The following is a 24,815-nucleotide window of genomic DNA, read 5'->3' on the forward strand; positions in this document are numbered from 1 at the left end:
TTAAAGATCTTTAAAGACTTGGTCTAGAAGCAGTACCATAATAGAAGCTTATTTTAGATTGCTGGTTGCAAAATAACTCATCAAATAACATACCATGGCAATGTCATTCAGATATTTAACATAATTGCATAAATCAAGTCAATATCAATCCCTTTTTCTAAAGCTTCTCAAAATGCTTTCCAACAATCCTGGTAAGGAAGCATGTGGGAATATTCAATACTAAATTCCTATATGCTAGAAATGAAAATTTATGTTTTCACAATGTCTATACCTTATTTGCTGTTGTCTATTATTTGCATATACATATCACTTTATTCAATGAATGGTTTTCATAAAATATTAGGAAAGATATTTTTCAGAAATATCTAATTAACTCTTTCAAGAGCATAAATTAACTCATCTGTTCTCTAATAGTATACTAGTACATTTAGTATATATCTAGAATAAGTGATTTTGATAAGTAATAATGGCAGATATATAATTTACTAAGCTAGTGGTTGTTTGAAAGTGTCTCTGGGTGATTCAAAAAAGGGAAGAATTGTAAACTCTTAGGTCATAGCATTTAGCAAAGCATTTATCCATTTGTGCTCTTCCTTTCACAGGATTTCTGTGAATGAATGCCATGAATGTGGCAAAAATTCTTTCTGAAGCTAATTTCTCTTTTTCATTAAGCTTGTTGCATTATCTGGCAACTTTTTAAAAAAAAAATAGTGAGGATTTGGGGAAATCAGCTTGCACAATAATTAGGTGGAAATTGGAGGCCCTATCACCTAATACTTGTGCCATAAAGAGTCTTTGGAGTGTTACTAATGCAGAAGAGTCTCAGGTGTCCTCTTATGCAGTATTTCAACGATACATTCACAGCCTGGGTAGGGAACAAAAAGAACATTAGGGAAGGACAGCTGTGTACACAATTTAATGAAAACATTATGTACTGTACAAAAGGAAATTTTGTCTACAAAAGCTGAATGCAGTATTTTTCCAAACTTTTAAGTTCTCAACTGCTGCAAGTAGGCTCAGTGTAGTAGACTTTTTTCAACTGTTTTCCTTCTTAAATTTTATTAAGTTATGGCTTTCTGCCTCTTTTTCATTCTAATAAATAGAGCTAAGTCATCAAAATCACGTTTTATTTTGACAACCAAATTAAGTTATGGTAGTCACACTCTGCTCAGAAAAACAAAACAGAACAAAAACAAAAAGCAATGAAGTACAAGCTGCACTTTATCACATGCCCTGTTAATTGAATTCAGAAGGTTGCTACATGATGCACTGGGTCTCACCGCTGTCTTTTTCTCCCTCCTAAACTCAGTCTTGTCAAGTCTTGTGCACTTGGCATGAAGCTCATGTGATCTGCTCCATCCCTCTACCTTAGGGCTGTCTTACATGTTTGCTCTGCTTGTCAATGGCCTCTGTTACTCTGTGCTCCCCATTGGCAGCCACCAGGGTCACAAGCAGAGTCGCTTAGACAAACTGTAGGATCCCCTCCAGAAGGCTCCTGTTTCAAGAGAAACCTCCCATCATAGTGCTGTGGTAGTCACAGAAACACTATTAAGATAAATTTGTAAAACAAGGAGAAGAAATTATGTCCCTAGAGACTGTACAAATACTTGTGCGAGAGTGAGCTAATTTTCCCTTAGACTGTAAGCTTTTGAGACACGGATTTCTCTTTTTCCTGAAGAGGGGGGAAAAAAAAAAAGGCATATAGAGACCTTCCAGAGCGTGCTGCAATTGGTATCTCACTCTAAAAATGCTGTAGTACAAACAGCAATAATAGCATCTTGCTGCAATAAAAGTTTTGATGAAAATATTTATGTTCTTAGTGTGTATTGGAGGAAGTTATTTTCTCTTGATGCAAAACTGGCTCACTAGGTGTCCTCACAGCACCAGAACTCATTGAATATTTTCCTTATAATCATCTCTGGAAATAGCTCTATTTGCCCAATCCTGGATCATCAAGTGAAACTAATGATGTATATCTGTCACTGATGGAATTGGAAGAGTAAGACAGACAGATGGAAATGGGCAACTTTGTATCTAACATACAGGAAAAATCTTTTAATGGAACAGATGTTTGACATAAGGGGAGTAGCAAATCAATTGGCCATCAATTAATGTAACTATACCAAAGATAGCTTTCGCTAAAAAAGACATAATTTCATAGGAAAATCCAAATGAGCAGCTATTCTAAACCTTATTAAACACAAACGACTCAAGACAGTGAAAAATTAATACTGGGAGATAGGCTATGAGATAAACTGAGCATGTACTTAGAGATAATTGCTTGTTTATGTACTGAAACTGGTGAGCAATGATTGTGATCGAGTACCCTAACCTCTAGCCAAAAGAAACCTGACTCTCTTTCTCTTTGACTTAATGTTTGCAGACCTTCAGTGGCAGGGATGGAGAATTGCTCTGTTTTTATCCCTCAACTTAATTATCAGAATTTTTCCAGTGCTTCTGTGCAGGTGGTGAACCAGGGGTCTTTCACTCTGCATCACCTCCGAAGTTTTTCAGCAACTCAGAATCTCAATTTCTGAAGGCTCCTTTATGCTCTTGACTGGGTTCCGAAAAGATAAAGTCTGGTCTCTTAATAAGAGTACACACATAGTGGCATTTGCTATACAGATGCACGTAAGATTTTTACTGGACTCTTTCTGAAACCATTAATCATCTAGGAGAAAGAATAAAACCAAAACTGAAGAACAAAAACAAATTTAAAACTAACACTTTCCTCATCCTGATATGTAGTGCCCATTCTAGCACAATTATATAAGTGATTTTGTGCTGGTTTTCTATTTTAATTCCTTATTTTCTAGACAACTTTGCTTATCTTAATTTACACCAGGAAATAAATATGGGTAACAAATCTGGAATTCTTAAAAATAGGCGAAATGAATGTTTCTACACTACAGATATCTTCTGCATTGAACCAAGGATGTTCTGTGTGTAGTATGCATATCTACAAAGACAACAGAATGTTTTAGAGATATGCAAAGAGAAAGAAATCTCAGTACTCCAAAGACTATTTGAAAACATGAGTCAGGAGACAGCTGTGGCACATGAAGCACATCTTGGTCCTTAACAACCATGAATAACATGAAAATCACTGTGTTCAATTACTCTGCTTGTGAAATACGTGCTATTGTACTTGCACTGGATAGGCTTCTTACCTTACCTTACTTTAATGTACCTGCTTATGTGAGCACAATGACAGCATCCAGATTTTCAAAAGTATTTAGGTCTCTAAAGGTGAAGAGAAATGACTACTGAGATTCTTTAAACTGCTGACATGCCTATCTCCCCTTAAAATATCCAAATCTATGCAAGCTTTTGAAATCAAGAATATAGAGGAATCCTCTTGGTGGGAATTGCAGCTTTAGTCACAGCAGGTAGCGCGCCTTTTTTTTTTTTTTTTTTTTTAAATAGGATACATCAGTTAAGGCAAAGAATTCTAAGAGGGCCCAGAGATGCTTTACTCAACCAAGAAGAAATCTACTGTACAAAAGAAAACAATTTGCTTTTTCTAAAAACAAGAGAACTTGCCTTGTATTGGAAGCTCCAATTCTCAGGTAAAGCTTAAAGAAAGCTTGCATGATAACTTCAGAGGGTGCCATTTTTAGAGAGTGAAATGAAGTCAGACAAGGCACACACAGGCATGGACACATGCAGTTCAGCAGTGACTCTATCGTGTGATGGTCAATGTTGTGGATGATGTGAAAACTGTGTGTCCTCTAAGTAGGTTCCCACTAAAGGCACAAACTCTGGCTGCCATGTAGCACCAGAGCTTCTCCCGTAAGGGAAGGTCCCAGAAGGACCTAGATAAAGGATGATCTCTGGCTGCGAGCATGGGAGGATAAAGTAGAAGAGTTGTGGGGTGTGGAGAGGTAGATGCATAGGATTTGCACATAAATGATAAAAATGATGTAGGTTTTCTAAGAAAGGGCATTGGGCAGAGACCTAAACTCTACTCTGATAAATCTATTATTAAATTCCAGTCAGTGTTTCCCAACGTTGAGAAAGGATTGTTAAACTTGCCTAGAAGGAATAACTGTAGCATGTTTCTTTCAGACACTAGATTCATAAATGTTGTTGAGAAGAGAGAAAATTATTACTTAAGAGCAGATGTTGGGGCAATGTATGGAATCTTTATATTATTTTGGGAATGGGGATATTGCAATCCAGATTCAAAGGGAGGATAAAATGTCTGCATGACCTTCTACAATTGTTTTCAAAGCAGAAATGGAAGCAAAAGGAAGATGTAGGTACATAAGCTGCACTCTGCAATACACCTGTCTGAGAAGTAAACATGGAAGTAGTAGTGATACGAAAAAAAAATAAAGTTTATGGCAGAGAAGCTGCAAAAATGATCAGAAAGGAGACTTGAAGTGGATGCAGGCTGAAGAGGAAATCTTTGGAAAAAGTAGCTAGAAAAAGCACAAATTGATGGGTTTATAAAGATAAAAATATGGAAGATTTCAACTACTGTGTGGGCTCAAAGGGCATATTTGTTGTGGCAATAAATACAGGTGCAGGGAAGAAGCTGAGTACTTGCTGGAGCGATTCTGAATGTGTCAGCAGTGTATTGCAGAAAGGGCAGATGTAAAGATAAATTCTGTCTTGCATGCTACGTAATTCAGAGACTCTGGCAAAGAAAATACTGGATCTCTTACTGGTGTAAAACTGTGCCGCTCTCTTCATGTGAACATTCTTGATTTCTAAGTATCAATTTTTCCTATTGGCAGTAGGAATAAAAGTTTGACAAAACATCCAGGTTCCCATTCAAAAATCCTAATGCACTTGAAAAAGATAGTGACACTGTCTTCTGTTTTTCTTTTTTTTCTTTTTTTTTTTTTTAAGCTAGCAGTATTTGTAATTATTTGGAGATCATTGAAACTCCATAAAATTTATTTTTGCGAAAAAGAGAAAATGTTTGATTTCTAGTATATGAGTTTTTTAGTATTTTTTGAATAAGTTGGATAGGTCAGCTCTGCTTAATTGATATTTTCTAGGAATAACCAAAGAGGAGGTTGGACATGCAAAGACAGTTTTAGTTCTGCTTGTGTGTTCATGATTACAGGTGCTGCAAGAGGCTGGTTTCACAACCTTCACTGAAATCTGGAGGTGTTTTCAGAGTTTCTCTAAATGACAGATGTCAGCACACCTATTACAGTGTCATTTTACAAATGCAAATCATCAAAGCAGAGCATCGCTGGGATTTCTAATACTACTTGTATGAGAAATTCTGGGAGGAACAGCCTGAAGGAGCAAAGTATCTAGTTCCCTGACTATGAATACAGAGTATGTATAAATATATATATATATTTCTAGATTTCCTTCTAGCAATTACATAGTCAGCATTTCAAAGATACTTGTTATGTGTTTTGATTTTTAATATATTTATTCTCATTACCGATGTAGCATACTTGAGGAATGGCAAGGATAATGCTATGAAATTTAGGGTCTAAAATCAGAAAATATCTGAGTTGTTCTCTTGGTCTAGTGAGTGAAGAGCTGTTTATTATGATGTGTGACTTACAATTGATTATATTTAGGCAGTTCTAGGGTTGTAAGTGTTCAGCTTTGGTTTTATGTTTGCATGTCAAGTTGTCCATGCATGCATTTATGTACATCTATTTGTTCCTTCTAGTTTCATCTAGATAGTTACTTGTTCATTTAAATAAATATTGCATCTGGTGTATTTTTTACACTTTCAAATATTCTCAGCAGAAAATATTGTACTGCAAACACAATTTAAATTACCATTCTAATGGCTGCATTAATGCTATGTCAAATAGAATGATCTTTCTTCAGGGCCTCGGTGTGATGCTTGTTATAATACTAACATTTTGGTACACTATTTCATTTTTATGTTTTTATCTTTTTGTCATTATTGCCACCATTATCATCACTAATTCATCATTTTTTTTCAGCCAACACAACAGATCTTTTAGTTTCTATATATGATGTCTAGCATGAAAGCTGAGACACTCCTTTTCAAGTAAAACTGCTTTAACTTTACATTGCTAAGTGTGTATTTGAGGTTTCAAAATGCAGTGGGTATTAGATATCCAGAAATATTAACTTTGGAGCTGTGAAATTTAACATGTAAGTGTGGACATCCAATTCAAAAACATCAGTTTATGTGAGTTATGTAAAACTATTTAGCAAGTCTGTAGCTGATCTGAAAAGTGAACTTGAAACTCTCACCTCTCGCTATTGTCATTTATTTACTACAACTCCTATTCTTGAATATTTTAAATTTCTGTCACTGTAGTAGTCTGTAATAGCCTGCCACAGTCATTTTGAATGAGTCTGTTATGATGCTATAATCCTGATACATGAGATACATGTTTGGCCACATGATGGGAATGGGCTTTGGTGCTTTGCACCTCACATGGTTTAAGAAGGCAAGAGGTAGCAGTCTGAGCCTTGAAAAGGTGGCTTTGTTTGTGTGATGTGATTCATTTATATTTTCCAACCTACAAAATTCCAGTTCTCTGGATTGAATTAACAGGCAGTTTATCATATCTTTCAAGTCATCAGTAAAGACAGTAATCCAATCTTAATGTTGAGTCACCCAACTTCATCTGTCCACATGTCTTACTCATACTGGGATTTCAGATGGCAACATCCATGGAATGAGCTTCAAAGATACCATGAAGTTCTCTGAAGCCTTATAAATACTCATAAATGAGGATTCTTTTTGACTGGTCTTTTACAGGGTTTTAGAGAATCACTTAGATTATTATAGTTTTTTAATTTGGGTATCACTTTTGAACTATCACCAGTGTTTTGTCTTTTGGTCTCTTATTAAAAAAAAAAAAGTATTTTTAGAAGCAGGATGGCTAGAGTTGGCTAGAGTAGTAAAATAACAATTATTTTAGCACAATGACTATACTAAGAAAATAATGAAAAAAGTTTTAGAATTGTACCAAAACAGACATTTTTCTTTTTTTTCATTCTTTTTCCTTTGATGAAATAAATCTAGTTTCAGAAAAGCCCAAACAAATTCTTGCTCTATTGCTTCCTTTATTTAGGGGATGGTGATAAAACATTCAGATTCTTATATCTTTAGGAATTTACCTTGATTTTTAAACAAACTTTCCAAACCTCTTATTTTTAGATAATGATATTGGCTCATCTCCCATTCTACTTACTCAGACTAAAACAGAAATTCATCTTTCCTCACATTTTTGTGTCCTGCTGTAAGAGGAGAATAAGATAGATACAATGAGCAGGAATATTACCAAGGTCTTTCCACTTTCATATGGGGATTATATTAAGCAATGACCCAACAGTCAGAAGTACTTTGGTTAGGCCTTTCACATGTTGAAAAATTAGACCTGTTTACCTCAGTTTTTTTTATTGGGTTATTGTGACACTAGATGCACTTGAAGAGCACTGAAAGCTATAGGTGGAGCATACCCACACCATTTAACATGCAACCTACTTAAAAATAACAGAGCAGACACTAAGCAGGAATGCCCTTAGAAATAGACGGTGCATGTTCTTGCCATGAGAAGCAAAGGGATTACAACCACCTCACCAGACTGCTTATATAATCTCCAAAACATGCTTTCAAACTTTGGAATTTTTAAATGTACTTTCCAAATGTACTTGCAGCTACTCCAGCTGAGCTCCATACAGCCTTGTGGTAATGGCTTGTTAAAGAATTCCAAATGCTTGTGTTCCAGCAACGAATGAGACTATCATGGTTGCAATAAAAAGATTTTGCCTTTGTGTTGTCTCTTTGATGTAGAGGGAAGAGGGAAAATTAGGCAAAGTCGGTACTTCTAACCATTAACTGAAGTTTCTTCTGGAGGGTGCTTCCTATTGAGCTACAGAGATTTTAGAGCAAAGACTGAAATCTCTAGAAAGACTAAAAAAAAAATTTGCAGCGAAGACAAAACATGGGTGCAAGGCACTGAAATCCTTTATTGTCACAAGCTGTGTTGTCACTGTCCTGAAAGACCATAGGATAAAGTAACTCTATCTCATGACTTTACAAGGGATAGAAGTAAAAACACTCTCTGTTTAGGTTATATGCAAAGATCCAGAGGATCTTATTTTAGTGGCAGAGTGTATTATTTCCCAGTATAGGTAGTATTGTAATAGTCTCAATGAGGTGACGCTGTTTCTTGTTTCAGGAGGGATGCCCACTTATTATACACTCCTTTAATTTCTCTCTACTAGTATAATTCCTGCTGTAGGACTAAACAGGAGTTTCAGTGTAAACAGTTGTATATATCTGACGTATGCTTCTGGGTAACACTCATGATCTTTTATCTTTCCAGTTCAATGAATTACATAGCTGGGAACATAGTAATATTTTGTTAGATTATTTACTATGGAATGGATGTTTTTATGCATATGGTTGGAGATATTTAATCATTTCTTTTCTTCCACAAGGAATTTTCCATTAGGCTTCTCCTTTCCACATCAGAGTCTCTAGAAGTACGCACAAGTGACTTAGAAAAACTAATTGCTGAATGATTCAATAAGAGGTATCACCACTTGGGAGTATGCTTGGACATTCCCTTTGGACAGGAAAGATGGAGTTTAACTGCTACTTGATTTGAGCATACAGGAGGAGTGCTCAGATGGGGACTGTGACTTCTAGGACTGATCTAATGCTTTCTAAAATCAAGGGAAACCTATTCATTGATTTAGAAGGGGATTGAATTGATCCATTTCTTGAAGGTTTTGAGTTCTGTTAGAAGGGTTTCCTGACTGGCTTGGTTTGTGTTTGTCCAGAGGTCAAACTTTGAGGATATAGCCTAAAAAGTATAACAGGAAGGGTCAGAGGATAAGAAAGAATAGCTCTGCAATTTGGGCAGATCTAGGATCTGCAAAGCAAGCTAGCAAGGATAGCACCTGATTTCATGATATTTACTGTTTTTCTGTGACTGGTGAATCACCTACCCAAATTTTATTTACAAATAAAAAGCAAATAATTTGTTATGGGTAGCAGTTGATTGATCACTTGTTTGTTTCAGACAAGCCCCAAAGATATTAGAGTCTGTGGCTGGCAAAACGATAAACAGCAATTACTTAAAATTCTAGTTAGAAATTAGCTTTGTGCTGTGATTTGTCTGACTCTACTTATTGACTGTCCGAGCAAAGTATTTATTTCATCTCTGGCCCAATGAATCATGTATGTTATTAAATGTAAGTGTTGGCTCTAACCACCTCTGATCTCTTACTGCTTCATGCTGTTTGGCAGGTATACCATCATACCTGATGCTTCTGATAGGCTTAAATAGCCTTTTTGTTGCTGTTACTTTGCATCAAGCCCTGATATATTATTGTATTTTCTATAAAACACGGAAGAAAGAAGGAAAAAGAAAAGAAGGGAGCCTGGAGCACGGCATTCTCATATGTTTTGCACACAGCAAATTTTCTATTGCACACAGAAATTTTCTATTTAGTACAAGAAAAGGAGCAGCTAGGAAGGTTAACGGTTCAGTCTGGCTAATTTCACTAACCAAAGCATCTATGGTGAAAACCAATCTTTGCGAGGACTCTGTGAGTAAGATAAAGTGACTTTAAGCAACTTTGAAATTCCACTGAAAGTCCTTCATGTTGAAATCTCCTAACTGAAGACATTCACATTCACCCATGTGAATATGCACACCATGAAAAATTTCTGCAAACCATTTAACAGAGGTATGGTACCTCAATAGAGAGTTGGTATCTCTAGGGGAGCCAATGGCTGGAATGGGAACTTTTGCATTAACATTCTCAATGAAAATTTTTGCTTTTTTTTTTTTTCCTGTGCTGCTTTGTGTCCTTCCAAAATAGAAATATTGAAAATGCCATATCAGTCTGTGACAAAACAATAAATCTGTGAGAGAACAGAACGCCTAGCTCTCATACAGGATTATCTTGCATGCATTCAACCGAACAAGGTCAGTGTGGGTAAGGTTGTGATTTGAACCCTCATATATTTAATTTTATCAATTATTTTTTCATGACATTTTTATAGTTAGTCTTTGAAGTGAGACATCTTACAGAAAAATCCAATGCAACTTCATTATTTATGCAGCAAATGTTGTTTCTATGATTTTATCCTCACCTATTCCTTAGTGGTTTACTGTCATATGCAACCAATATTAGTTAAGAAATTTCTATTTTATGCTATAAATGGCCTCAGTCTGGATATTCCATTGAAGCAAAGTTTCAAAGATTTGCATTTTCTATTCGTTGTGATGATGATGCCCTATTGAAACTTCGAAATGTTACTCCAAGATCAGACCCTAGACTTACTGGGATCTACTTTCTGTAATGAGTTCTCAGGCATACAAAAAAGCAATGAGAGCCATTTCATTGACTTATTATTACTGGGCTCTGAATGACTCAAAGTCACTTAAACCTTGTCCTGTAAATCAATGCCTTTTGATGCAATTGCATGTTGGAATTTTCCTTCTCTGTATGCAGTTTAAAAGGGAGAAATGCTTAGGAAAGGGAAATGTATGACCACTGTATTTCTGCCACTGGAAAATTTTAGTCAGTTTACTTACTAACACATGGTCATATTTTCTGCAATAAAATGGAAAGTATGCAATATTCTGCACATTACAATGATTAGAGTAATAATGCTGACAACCTTATTATCTTATAATCTTCCTTAAATAATTTGATTTTACACTTGGCTGATTTGCCTCCGCAAATTAAGTCAATGTGCTAAGAATCAAGATGGGAAATAAACTGTTCTCCACATATGAGACAAAAACAACTGATGCTCTGAGGTGAATTATAATCAGAGATATTGTAGAGAAGTCAGAGATTTCCTGAAACCTTAGGAGAGGTTCCTAAGGACAGGAAACTGAAAACACAGTTGAAAACTCACCTCGGATATGTCCTGGAGATTACTTTTATGGAAACTGTAGCTGAATACAAGGCACTGCTTGTAAATGACAGTGAATTGTACAGACTGGGGAATAAAAAGAAACTTTAAAAAAATACCAAAAGGATATTACTTCCTTAAAATCTTTTAGAAAACTAAGTTGTCATGGAGGATTTTCTCAGCTATCTGCCTGTGGATTTTCATATCAGAGGAACATTGTTATGAAAGACGTATTGATGTTAGCTGATGGGATGTGAAATTTCATTCTTTTTTTTTTTTTTTTGCTTTTAATGACTAGTTTGTTTTTAAATGAGATTAACAGCCCTTGGGATAGTCTGGAGTCATATTTTTCACTTTCAATACCATTAGAGGAAGTGTAACATGTAATAACTCTGTCTCTCTTGAACCATCACTTAATCAGAAGTACAATAATCCATCATCTCTTCATAGACAAGGATCATAGCCCAATTCAGAGCATTACTTGTGAGATGACTGTCTTTCATGTCCTTTCACTTTGATTTATGGGATGAAGGTGAAACAGTGAAAAATTTGATGAATGGGCTTTCAGACTATGGGACAAGAGTAAAAAGCACTTTTTAAAAAGTCACTTACATCGAGGCATTTTCAATGGCGGGGAGCACTCAGGCAGGTACAGTTCATCTGGTGAAAGTAGCAAGTTGTCATTTCAAAGAAAAGTACATATGAGTCACTGCTAGGTCACTGCTTTGAAGCTAGCCCAGTTCAAAACAGGGGCTCAATGACAACTCATGCATGCGGGAGATGATAGTGTCTATCCTGACCCAAAACAGTCAATGTCCCCTGTACAAAAGTACAGCTTTGGTTATCTCTTTCTGGTTTGGTGGAGTGGGAATCCTACCCAAGAGACAAAGGAGACTGGAGCCTCAGGATGGATTTTCTTTTCCCAACAGTTCCAAAAACTCACATCGTGGACAAGTTTTGCTTAACCAGTGACTGAAGTGAATGAAGCAACACTAAGACAAAGAGGGTCTTTTGGATTGAAGCCTGCAAGTCACTGCTCTTGGGAACGGCCAAATGCAGATGACCAGGTAGGTCACGAAGGGAATAACATGCCCAAGAATACATGAGTGTGAAAATTATGTAAAATGAGCAAGCACTGAGCAGAGGTCACAGTCTGAAGGGAGGAAGGTATCATCAGTGGTGCATCCCTCTTCTCTCCTTTGGGCAGCAAATACAGTGCCTCCAGACTCCTGCTCTGTGTGTCCATGACCTGTGTCAGCTTTGAGGAGGAATGTTCTTCAAGCAGTAGTTATGTTTGCAGGAAGAGCCTATACTCAAGGTGGAGAAGGGGAAGATGGATCATTAGGTATAGAAAAGTAGCGATTTTTTTTCCTTTATGATATATTTGGTATCCATGCAATGGGACGAGGCCCAAAATGTGAAGTGCAGTTTAGGAAATGAGTTAAAAATAAAATTCTGAGATTCTCAAATAATATTTTATTTAGCTACCTTTATGTCAGAAAATAAGCAAATATTTACATTGCGTGAGTATAATTTCTAGAAAACAGACTAAAGCAAAAGATAACTGTCCACATGCAGGTAGTTTTCTTTGTATCTGCTATTTTGAAAAACAGTGGCCTACTTGAATTCAGGAATGCATATCTTAAATTATAAGTTATAGCAGACATATCAATATTCTTGTGTAGCAATAAATTTGGCAGCAAACTTTAATATTTTGGTAATGAATATAAGGCACTATTAGCAGTCTGGGAAGTACTGCCTTCTATATCATGCTATTGCACTTGGTTTTCCATCCACTTGGAAAATGACACCATAGTTCTCATAATACAACTTCAATTCTAATGTTATTCCTCTTACCGGCAAAATGTGACATTTGAAAAATTAACATATAACTATAAGAACAAGAAAACATATTATATTGAACAAAACAGTTTTAGCTGGGTATATCATGATCGAGCTAAAATACGTAGTGGTTGAGAGGTTTTAACAACATGACAGCTGAAACACATAGTTTCCTGCAGAGAGGGTTTATGAAATGCTACAGGGGGCAGGGAAGGGGGGCATTGCAATATGACATTTCCCACAGAGAGGGATTTTATAGAAATCTAATCTAAAACGACCTCTCCTTTATAAGCATCTAGAGTAAAGCACACGTCATTTATCTGCAATCTGTACTCTTTTTCCCCATAGGGACCGCATAGAAAAGCCAGAACAAAGCTGATACTCTCCATGTATTTTACTGGCCACTTTGGGAAGTCATGAGTTAAGCAGAGACTTTCAAGTGAAAATCCTATCCCCTCTATTTTTCAGTTGGTCTTTTCCTGAAAGACAGCTTTCAGAATTTCTGTAGGTAGCTTATTCCTCTGTGACTTCTTAACGAAACAGTCAGCTGGATGTGATGTTTGCTTTAGCTTGTCCTGGCATAGCAGAGGAAGCTGCCTTCTTGCTCACTCGGAGAACAGAATTGCAAAACCAGTAAAGTGGCAAGGCACTGTCAGGATTTAGGTCGTGTCCCTTGCATTTACATCTAAATTATTTTAAAGGAGCATTTGATCAAAAAGACTCATGCAGTAATGACCTTTTATAGGTGTATATAGTGCACTATTTCTATGATAGCCAGAAATATTTTTACTACCTTAAAATTTTCCCTGTGTTTCTGATGCAGCCTCTACATTGAATCTTCTCTGCTCACTGATTTCAGCTCATTTTTGAGCCTTAAGTCTTTGGTTGACTAAGTTGCTGACCTCCTGTATTTTGTTCCTTGTACTGTAGCACATATCCAGGTGAAACACATGCATTATTTCAGTCTTATTTCCTTGTTCCTGGGCTCTGGTGTCAAATGAACTAAGTCTAAGGCACTGAGGTACCTATGACACCTATGGCTTTTATTACATCTGCATCCCAGAAAGTAAACAGATATATCTAGGAGACAGGCAGGAGGAGTCTGGGGAAAATTCTCAAGGCTCAGATTCAGCAGAGCATTTAAGCACAGACACTTTCTTATGCATAGCCTCAACTGCCCTGCTGCTGCTTTATCTACTTTGTGTGCATGAGAAGAAAGAGCCATCAGTGATGGCCAGTAGGGCTGTTGGCTTCTCTCGTAAATCTGATGGTATATTATTCCTCTAATACCTGGTTTCTGGAAGGACTGTCTCCCTAGTGGATGTATACCAACAGATTTGGAGACAGGAGAGAAATGAATAAACTGTAGGTAGCTTGGAAGTGGCAAGGATGCAACAAGTGTAAGCTTTTATCTGGAGATTACGGGGCCCTCCCAGAGGCACAACATGATGCTACTGGTGGGCACTAACTTTGCTCTCCCTGAATGTCTGATCTCCTTGTTGCCACACCAGTCCCCAGGCTGGGCAGTGGGTGCTTGGATGTCATGGGGTTAACTGCTTGTAGCTCCAACACCAGCTCCACTCAGTGACTGTGTGGGACTGGAATAGAAAAACTAGAACATAGAAGTGAAGGACACAGGCAGTCAAAAGCCTAAGATTGGTTTAAAAAAAAAAAAAAAAAAGATAGCATGTCATCCTCTGACAGTTCCAGTTTTAGAGTAAGTGTCTCTGACTCAACAGACTACTGGGTAGAGTGGTGTGGCTGACCTAGCAATGAAGAAGCATCTAGGGAATTCACAGTGACTCTGTGACCCTGATTTTTAGCAGAATTACAAATATCTCTTTGGTTTGGGTAACTCCATTTGTATAGGTGACCTTAGAGTATTACAGGGCATACGAAAATTGGCACAAGCCTTTTCTGAAATGTTTTAGAAAATCCTGCCTTCTTTCTATTCGGATTTAGAATTTTCCAAAAATTCCGTTGACATATTCAGTTGAATATTCAGTTGCATTTTCCTGAGTGTTCCTGAGAAATTCTCCCATGTAATTTCCACAGTGAATGACTTCCATAACGGCAAACAAAATGTTTTTCACAGGACTTCAGTTTTGTTGCTCAGCAATAAACTATATCATGTCTGTTCTGTCTTTCTCCTAGAGGAGCTGTGTTTTATGGTGTACTCTGTAACTGTCACAGCTAGTGCTTCAGGTTCTTTATGTGGAGATGAAAAGAAGCTTATCTGTCCCAAGGGATGGGGCAGCACCCATCCCTTTTCTTCTACAGCTCTTCTTGCTCACCTTCACACACAAAGCTTCTAGACTGTCGAATACCGAAGTCTGGGAGAAGATATTGGGTACCTGAATATACTGGTACTTCCTCCGGTATTTCCTTCTGGTACTCTCCTGTAGTCTCTGAGTTTTCTGAGAATGAACACTAACGGGAATAAGAGATTTTACCTGGTCATTTCCGGGTATTACTCAGATACGCAGTGGAAAAAGGACCATATTCTTGTTTGCTTAATGTTTAGTTCAGTGGATATTGATCCATGCTAGGGGCTCCTATCTGCTGTTAACATTGGAAGATCTGTCCAGCCTTTGGGTTAGTTGTGGCTGAAGAGCTATGAAGAAGCATTCAGCCTCCATGAGGTTCCTCCACGGTTCCTCTGTGATTCTGCCAACCACTCTGAATGGCAGGATGTGCTAGCTCATGTCCACAAAGTACCTGTACTGTGCTAGGCAGAGAGTAATCTCTTAACCCTGGACTTTCCATCAGGCACCAATGTTTTGAGGAAGGTGTTTTATGGAGGCCAAGGAGACTTTAGCCCGTTTCTTGAATCTTCCTCTGAGTCAGTGGTCATTCACATGCTCCCTCGCTGCTGTGCAGCACTGTAGTTTCTCTTTGACAGGGGCAAACCTCAGTCTTCAGACTCCAGAAGAGCAGAAGGTGCCCCTGTGCACTGCTCTGCTTCCCAAATAGTATTCAGATAATTTCTCCCTATGGTTTGTTATTGCATTCAATTTATTCACTTCCATACAAATCTCAGCATGTAAAGAAGGTAAGTTTATGCTCTTAATACAAAATAATCAAAGCAATGCACCACTTGGAAAATATTACTGAAATGAAGCTGGATTTTATTTAGATACGTCCAGTTTAATATAAGTCTTCAGTGTTATCCGGCATATTAACCGCCTCCTGTTTAAAGAAAAGTTAATTGTTATAGAACAAAAGTACAGAGCAGAAAATTAAGCAAAATGATGGTAATTAATCAGAGGATATTTTTGAGTAAAAAGCAGGTGGAAATTGTCATAAAGACTGCTTTTCCAGGCAGACAATAGAGCAAAGTTCTACTAAAGGCCAAAGTGATCAATCAATACCTACATCTCCACAATTGTAAAAGTGAGAGGAAAGGAAGAGATTCCCATGCTTACTCACAACATGCAGCACCATTTTAAGCTTTTAAAATAATCATCTTATTTTCAAGTTTTCCTTAAGTAATGCCATTAAATAATAGGAGATTCACTAAACTTAACACTACGAATGCGTGCTTGGGGAGTGCGTGCAAGGAGGTATAATGATTAGTAAGTATCTAGATAAAACGCAAACAAACGAAGTCCCCCAAACAACAACAATAACAGCAGCAAAAAACCTAGAATCCTCCAAGTCCTTCATATTTTTTTGTTTTAATAGCTGGATTAGAAGGTCAATATTCCCTGCAGAAAATTAATTACAAATAAGATGTTAAGAGTAGAATTTGGAAAAGACGCAAATCAGAGGATTTTTTTGCTAACTTACCATGTATCTTCTGCCTTACCACCTGCAGGGAAAACTTTACCCTGTGTTTTGACATATCATTAGCATAGGCTTCAGGGTCCCTGCTTCAGGGTCCCTGCTACACTGCTACAGACACATCCCTGTGTCTGTTTTATTTCTTCTGTCCATGTTGTGGACTAGGTGAATGATTTTTTTTGATCTTCAAGGATACTTGGAAAGCTTTTATTGTTTCTGTAGAGCTCGGTATTGGCTCTTGTGCTGTGCAGAGTTTATAACTTTACAATTATATGCTAACAAAGCTGTACCAGGGTATCTAAACACTGTAAAATTCAAATCTACACAGATTCTTTTTTGGGTGTTTTCTCCGTGTTCTAGAAATACAATGTATGCCAAGCAAATAATAAGAAGCAGAAAAGGAAAGCATAAAGAAACTCTTTCCCTTCCTTTATTTTTTTCTCTTCCCTTAAAGCAGATTTTGTTCACGTCTCAGAAGCCAAGATTCTTAGGAGCAGATGTAAATCTGTTGCTGCACATACATCTATGATGACAAGTGAATGAAGCAAAGCAGATGAAATAGAAATGAGAAATGCTGTACCTAGGCAAAAGCTCTGTTCATAAAAATTTCTGCTATGAATGCTGCTTTTGACCTCTGAACTTCAGATATGTGCTCTGCTATTTACTTAGGTTTTCAAATTCTTTTCAAATTGACAGGCAGGGAGCTAGATTTGTTTCCAAACACAGAGCTTCTCCAGCAGTAGAACTTGCAGTTGTGAAGAGTATGGGTTGTAGAAAGGTGTGTTTGTTTCCTACATAGAACACTAGAAGTTTCCTTGAGCTGTTTGTAAATCATCATACAGATTCTGTCATCTAATACAACTAAAAGAATTGTTCTGCTGTGATGAGATAGCTGTAGAATTGTAGGATCGAAAGGGATCTCTTTGGTTACTAAGTCAAGTCTGCTGCTATTGTAGCTAAGGTACACAAGCCTTTCCTATACAGATTAACATATTATTTATATACATATATTTAATAGTATCTATATCCAATGCTTTCTGTTCTCACTGCTCTTACACAGGAGTGCTTTTAGAATCTGAGATTAGCAATCTCTATTTTCCAGCCATTCACAAACAATTTATACCTTTGAGTTGACTTGACAGTGTTCTTCGTATTCAAAAGCCAAAACATTTCTGGTTTACTCCTGCTAAAAAGCCTCTGCATTCCCTTGACTATCTTAAGAACTCATTTCCAGAGCTGTTCTTGTCTAGAGCTGTCCATCTCCAACAGAACTTTCTTATCTCCAGCAGAAATAGTTCACCTGACGTATTCCAAAATTGCATTTCTTCCTTTTCACAACAACACCATATTGGCAGTTTGTAACCATTCTATAACCAACCAGGACCCACAATCTTGCCTTCTGTCATTCCAGACCGATAAGCCCTAGGGTTAGTAGCAGAATTTCTTGCTGTCAAGTGTAGCACATGTATTGTAAAAGTGTAATGTCCAGTTCTATACAGTTCTGTAAAAATTGCTGCTAACAACCACAACAGGAAACAAGAAAACAGGTCCTGCAATATAATACAATAATAGATCTCCTGTTCCACATTAATCTGGGTGTATCTGTTTGCAACAGCAATATGTGGGTTATTACTGCACGTCAGAGGAGTTATTTGTAGCTAGGGACAGTACTGGTGAGCAACTGGCATATAGATGAGTATTATGTATAGTCAATTAGACAGCTTCAAGGTACAAATTGAAAACCTGCTATTATAAATAGCAACAACAGTGTTCTGTAACTGCCATGACCTGTTCTGGTGTCACTTTCATATCACACCAACATTTTCAGGGATCTATTGTAGCTTTTTCAAAAAATAAAAAGATTCTTGAACTGCTTAAATTATCTAAGATGTATTTTTCAAATTCTTTTACTTACAGTTGATATTTGCTATGGCTTTCAATTGTGCTGAAAAGGAATCTTTGGACATAATTTATGATTAGCATAAATGTATTTGTACAGTAAGAGTGGTTTGAAATCTATCCTTGTAATTCTAATGGGAGTGTATGATAACAAGGGTCACACATACTACTCTGCACTGTAGTATGGGTAATGAAAGCAGTAATGATTGCTGAAGTCTGCTATGCGCAGTCACATCCAGGCCAGCGGAATGGTTTCTGTCGACAGAAAAGGTTCTTCAAGGCTCTCCCTTACCATCTTGGTGAAATGATGGGTATGTCCCCATCACTGCATCAATGAAGTGCTCTGCCTCCAAACTTTCCACTTTCCATGTTCCTGAAAGACAGCAAGACCAGCCAGGATGGGAGTAGCAGTGTTTTACTAGCCTGAGAGACTCCTGTATAGCTGGACTGGCTGCTCTTTGCTTCTCAACAGCCACCCAAATATTAGGTGCACGTTACGAATGGCAGTGCAACTTGGACTACATCTCTGAAATATTATTACTGTGACCATTGCCAGCTGTCCCTGAAAAAGAAGAGTGCTTCCTGGTCTGTACTGGATGGCTTAGAGTGCCTCTGCCTCCTTTGCCAGCCAGCTCTGCCAAGAGACTTGGAGGAGAACCAGGCATCCTCCCCTTGAGGATTAAAGGACTTCACAGGTGAAACCAAGTAAGTTTAAGTAAAATGTAGATGTTGGTATAGCCAATCTCTACCTCTGAAAAGTAGTTTTGGTGATGAAAAGTTACTGGCCACGTCCTCTGACTCAAAAGTGTAAGTTTAAAAAATATTGGTGTACTGGCTTATTGGCTCTGTAGTTGCTACAGTGAGTACGGATGAGGGCTGAGTTACAAAACATGCGTAGTGACTAGGAAGTAATGGCAATCCCTAATGTCTACAGAATAGTGCCTGCTAGGTAGCAGTGTATTTAGTAATGGCTGATTAAAACTGGATGCTTTATTTTAATAGACATGTTGCAGTTAGTGCTGCCATGCTTTGAAAAGCATGCTGCCATGCTTTGAAAAGAAGTCAGAGCCAGTAAGGTAGTCTAAAAAGTACACAGAGCAGTCTAACTATACACAATTACTTCCAGTTTAGAAGCAGATGGCTCTCCACAAGGGATTTAACATTTTGTTACAAATTTGCATGCAAGCATTTTCATGAAATTGCTTCTCCTTGCTAGTGAGCTTGAGGTTGAAGAGCAAACTTGAAGTTACTAAGAACTGTGTGCTAAGCCTTTGCTGACCTATAGACTGCTCTGAGACCAGTGATGGAAGGAGCAATTCCTGGTCAGGTAACATAGAAGATACCTGTGAATAAGTTACTGCATACTCCCTAATTTCATCCTGATTTGCCCAGGACCTGTGCAGGAGTATAAAGTCTAGAAATTAAATTGACAAAATGGTCCTTTTAAGGCTCTTAAAAGCTTTGACAGGTTTTGAAGTTTCTAACTAGAGAAAAATCAGATGGTCCTGAGGCCAGGCAGCCCAGTGAAAGAGCTGAACTCAGGATGGCCCCCAGCACAACACATTCACATTCTCTAGCTTTAACTGAAGTATCTCTCTTGAGATTCACAGCAGTCAAGGTCAAACTTTGATCTGACAGTGAGTAAAAGCATTTCCTTCTTATTTTATACTTCTGAAATAGGATAGGAAAACTAGATAGAATATTATTTATATTTTAGTAGACATTTAAATGCCATCTGTGAACAAATATGTATGTTCAAAAGCTCACTTCTGACAGATTCTTTCATAACCGATTTGAAAGAAGTTTTAAAAAGCTACTCTGTGGTGTCCTATACACTCACTACTGTATCATTGCACTTAAAAATATTTGCATGTGCATGTTTGTTCATGGAACATGAAGGTCTTACTAAAAATAGTTGCCTCTGTAAGACCTTCATCAAAAGGCCCTTAGAACTGACAACGTATATTTATTTAAGCATGAGACACTTCCCATCCTCACTGAAAAAAAATGGTGGGTTAGGCAGAGTCATCTCACATACCAGATTTTCAATGGTGACCCATCTGCCCCTGATTCTGAAGTTGCTGATCTGCTCTGACAGTATTTGGAAGTCTGTTCCACAACTCAAAGCTTTCTGCAGCCCCAATTCCTAATAAAAAGAGAAGATAAGATGTTCACTTTTTTTTTTTTTTTTTTTAAGTTTTCCTATAAAAACATACCCCTTGAGGGGATAATATCCCTTGGGGGGGCTTTTTCAGACTTTTATTTTAGATTTCTGGGTTGACTGCTGTGCTTTCCTAGCCGTTTATTTTCAGCTTTGTCCCGTGGAAATGTTCTGGCAATTATGAAGTTGTCTTTTCTCATTCATGTAAATCATGAAAACAGTGCCCTTTCCTGCCACTGATACAATGGACATTCACCAGAGGTTTTCTCCCAATTACATGCCTCACTGAGCCCTTCTTGATTTAAATATTCTCTCATTTTGCCTTCGTTCTAAGCCATCAGTACTGCTACTCAGGGAAGTCAAGTTGTATCAGGAATAATAGCATCTACTCCAACGAGATCCTTTTACTCTTCAAAATGCTTACATTGAATTGGTTTTGGAAAGGCAGGGGCTAGCAGGAGGTTTTTTATGAGACTCACCACCCTGAAAGGGATTGTGTGCAAATGCTCTCCAAGTCCTTTATAGCACAGCAACACAAACTGACACTTACCCTTCTTATTTTGTCAGTGTTTACTGCTTGCAATCACAGTTGAAGGTTTTGTTTTAGTAGATGCTGTGCAAACAAAGCTGGGGGTCTACAAAGCTCCTGTCTCTCATGTCCTACAGGTGAACAAACAGTCAAGCAAGAATGGAAAAATATCAAGGCTGAAAGCTTGACTGATCACTAGTAAATTGGCTAGATTCACCTCAATGTCAAATAATAAAGATGCTTAGGTAATATTTGGGTATTCTACACCTCCAATGGAGTTTTTTTTCATGTAGTATTAATAGCTTTAACAGGAAAAAGGCGCTGGCAGGGAATGCTGGATGTTGATTCTTTTTAAGGAGCCTTTCTTTCTAGAGTGACAGAGCACAGCACATCACTTCTGACATCATTAATGGTTGTTCCTGACAGGTTTACATTTCAGCTGGAAAATTATAACAAAAATAAGGTTGAACATCCTGAAAAAAATCCTTCATTCTAGAAGCCTATTGAAACCCAGCCAGAGCAACTTCTTAATGATTTGTAGGATTGTTAATTAAACTGTTCTTTGTCATTTCTTAAGTTTAGGGGAGGGTCAGGCATCTGTATATGAGTGGTGTCTGAGGCAAAAAGTTCTTCTGGAATCAATCATTCATACACTTTTTAGAAGGATGAAGCCCTTTTCTATGTGGTGCTTATAAACCACAAACGGTAGCTTAGCTTTTCTAAACATGGTGTTTCAGGGCACACAGTGAATTCTGGTCGTTGCAATGCCAGAGAGCCTGTGGCTGCGTCGTGTAGCACTAAGGAGGGTTCATGCTGAGACTTGTAGGCAGGATGGTGTGCAAGGGCGGCTTCCAGGGTACCTGTGCTGGGTCAACTCTTGTCAAACTAGTGTCCTAGGCTGCCCTGGGTGGCATTTAGAGTATAATGATGACATTCTTTAAGTCAGCAATGTGTTATGTTAACTGTAGGACACATATTCTATACACAGAGTTTTCAAAGCCTGTCATTTCACTTTCGTGCTCCATCATCTCCAGGTCAAAAAATGTTTTGATTTATTCTGATGTCAGGAAATTCAAAATCAAATTTGCAGTCTTCTATCTCTGGAGCTAGAGGGAAAATCTCAGAAGTTTTCTTACCTGAGGTGAAAGGTATAATTGAATTGTCCTATCCTGTAGGATCCTTCCTTCTTTTTTAATAGTGGAATAAAGTCTTTTCAAAATGAAAAGCTCGCAAGTCCTTGACTACTGAACTTTATTATGGAGACGGAAATCTGCCAGCATGAAGCCAGGCAGTACTGGCCAATATTAGTTTCTCTGAAGTATTGCAGTCACCTTCACAGTAGTTTTGGGCAGTACAGAGTCATGTTTCTTTCTTAAAAGGGGATAGTGAGGGCTTAACAAAGAGAGAACCAATTATGCAGCTTGCTCAGAGGTGAGCTGATCACTCATCTTAATGAACTGAATTTCAACCTAGGTGGGTGTCCTTGATTTTTTTTTAGTAGCAGTGACATTATCTGAACAGCTTGTTCTAAAAGAAACATTAGGCATACACAAATATACTCACCTCTCTATGGGAAAAGCACTAAGCAAAGTGACTTGCTTAGCAAAACCAGTAACAGTTCATTAGATACATTCCTCAGGTGTGTGAGTTTATGCAGAGTATTTAAGAAAATGAAGTGGATACAGATGAATGCAAAATTGCAAGATTCTGAAAGCAACTATCAGCATTTACACTCAGGTGACTATGAATGATAGTAAACAGACTTTTTGAATTCAGATGGTAAATACCACATTTCTCTCCCTCCCAGCTCCTATTTTTCTAAAGAGGAATTAATGCCTGATTCTGTCCACTCATCTCATTTCAGCTGTTTGGAATATTGTACAGACTGCTAGAATTTTAATTAGGAAAGAAAATTATTTCCAGGAGCCCCAAGCTATTTACTATTTATAAACTAGAAGTCTCAGCAAAGTTAGTTCACTATATTCATTTTTAAAATAATATAAAGCAGGAGACAGTTTTAAGAATATATGCCAGGTTTTGGCAGGCATTTTGACATTTAACTCACTTTGAGCAGAATAGGAAATATATATTCATCCAACTAGACAAGACATGGGAAAAGGTTAGGGGAATAGAAAGAAAGATTCACTAGCTGCATTTTACTGATAACAATTTGAGACAGAAAGCTCAAGGGTGTGCTGTGTATTTTGAAGCTACCTCAAAAACGTAAATGTATAGCTGATGGGTGCTGGAATATCAGAATGGCCTTCCCAGCAGGAAATGCAGTTTCTAAAATACAGTTTTGCTAGATAAACTGATTTTACAAAAAAAAAAAATTAATTTTCATATACTGAGTGGGTAGGGAAAGAAAAGAAGGAATAGGTTGGGTAGGCAAAACACCTGCATCTTGGTTCATAAAGTCCCTTGATATCATAGACAACAAACCTCTACCATAAATGTGTATATCACTCCACCTTGAGAGAGATATTTTTCTTAATACCTGCTACAATTACTGAAAGTCTGTTCCAATGTCTCTCACTCCTCTGATTTACAGCTTTCATTTATTTGGGGACACTCTGTATCTATTTGCTCTAATTTCAATTCTGATTTGGTTTTGCTAGCTCAATAGCCGTTTTCTCTTCCTGTTGTTTAATCCTTGAGATATTTACAGTCTTTAGTTATACTTTCCCTCAGCATTTTCTGTCTGGAACATAGTCTTTCTGCGCTCTCTGATCATTCATATTGATAAAAAAAGAAACATTTTAGCTCAAACTGTTTTGTTTGTTTGTTTTTGATTCAAAACCAAACATGCCTTATCAACTCAGTTTAAAAGATCCAGCTGCATTTCCTGGCACCTTCCTTATAGAAGGAGTTGTTTTTTAAATTCCCCAAATTCCCTGCCGATCCTCTAAAGCAGTTCTCCCTGAAAGAAATACCCATTCCTGTAATTTAGTGCACATATCTTCAAACCAAATAGTGGTTTGCTGCAGAAGGCCTGCACCTCTGCATGTATTACAGGGAAAATGTTCTAACCAGCATGTGCAGAACATGGGGAGGAGGAGGAGGAAATATGGGTATGGTACCTGAAGAATGAAGTCCACAGGGGGAAAATCTCGGCTGAATACTGATTTATTTTTTTTCCCCCACAGAGCGTTAGAGTTAATTCAATCACTTGGAATGAAACTTTAGTTTCAGATAAATATCAAGTAGACATCTCCCAATGTATTTTTCCCCAAATCCATCACATGAAAACTTTGAAATATCTCCTGTTTTAGAAAGAAAATTATTTAACTGAATGTTAGCCTTCCCTAGGATAGAAATTGTCAAGTTTACTCAACTCTACTTAAGTCTCCAAGAAAAAATTTTTGCTAAAACCTTCCACCCAAATCCTGAGAAACTGTTCCCAGTTTACTTTCAGAACTTTGGTGCTGCTGCAACCACAGCTGAAAAATGTATAATATGCCTTCCTCTAGAGGCAACTTTATAATTATGGTAGGAAAGAATTTGCTTTTCTCCTGAAATCATGGATCAAAACTAGCTTTCAACCAAACTAGCTTTCAACCAGTTGTGATTATCATATGCATATCACTAAAATTAAGAGCAGTGTTCTGATTTTAGTGTATCTCTTTCCTAGATTAATGTTTTTTTTTTTTTTTTTGCATGATCTGAGATCATCTGAACACTTCAGGCTTGGCTGAGTGTTGAGTTTTACATTTGCATCAAATATGTATTATTAAGCATTGTGAGCTGTGATATGT

The sequence above is a fragment of the Tinamus guttatus genome, unplaced genomic scaffold (assembly GCF_059628265.1).
Source record: "Tinamus guttatus ecotype Peru unplaced genomic scaffold, ASM5962826v1 Tinamus_guttatus_pri_ptg000327l, whole genome shotgun sequence".
NCBI lineage: Eukaryota > Metazoa > Chordata > Aves > Tinamiformes > Tinamidae > Tinamus > Tinamus guttatus.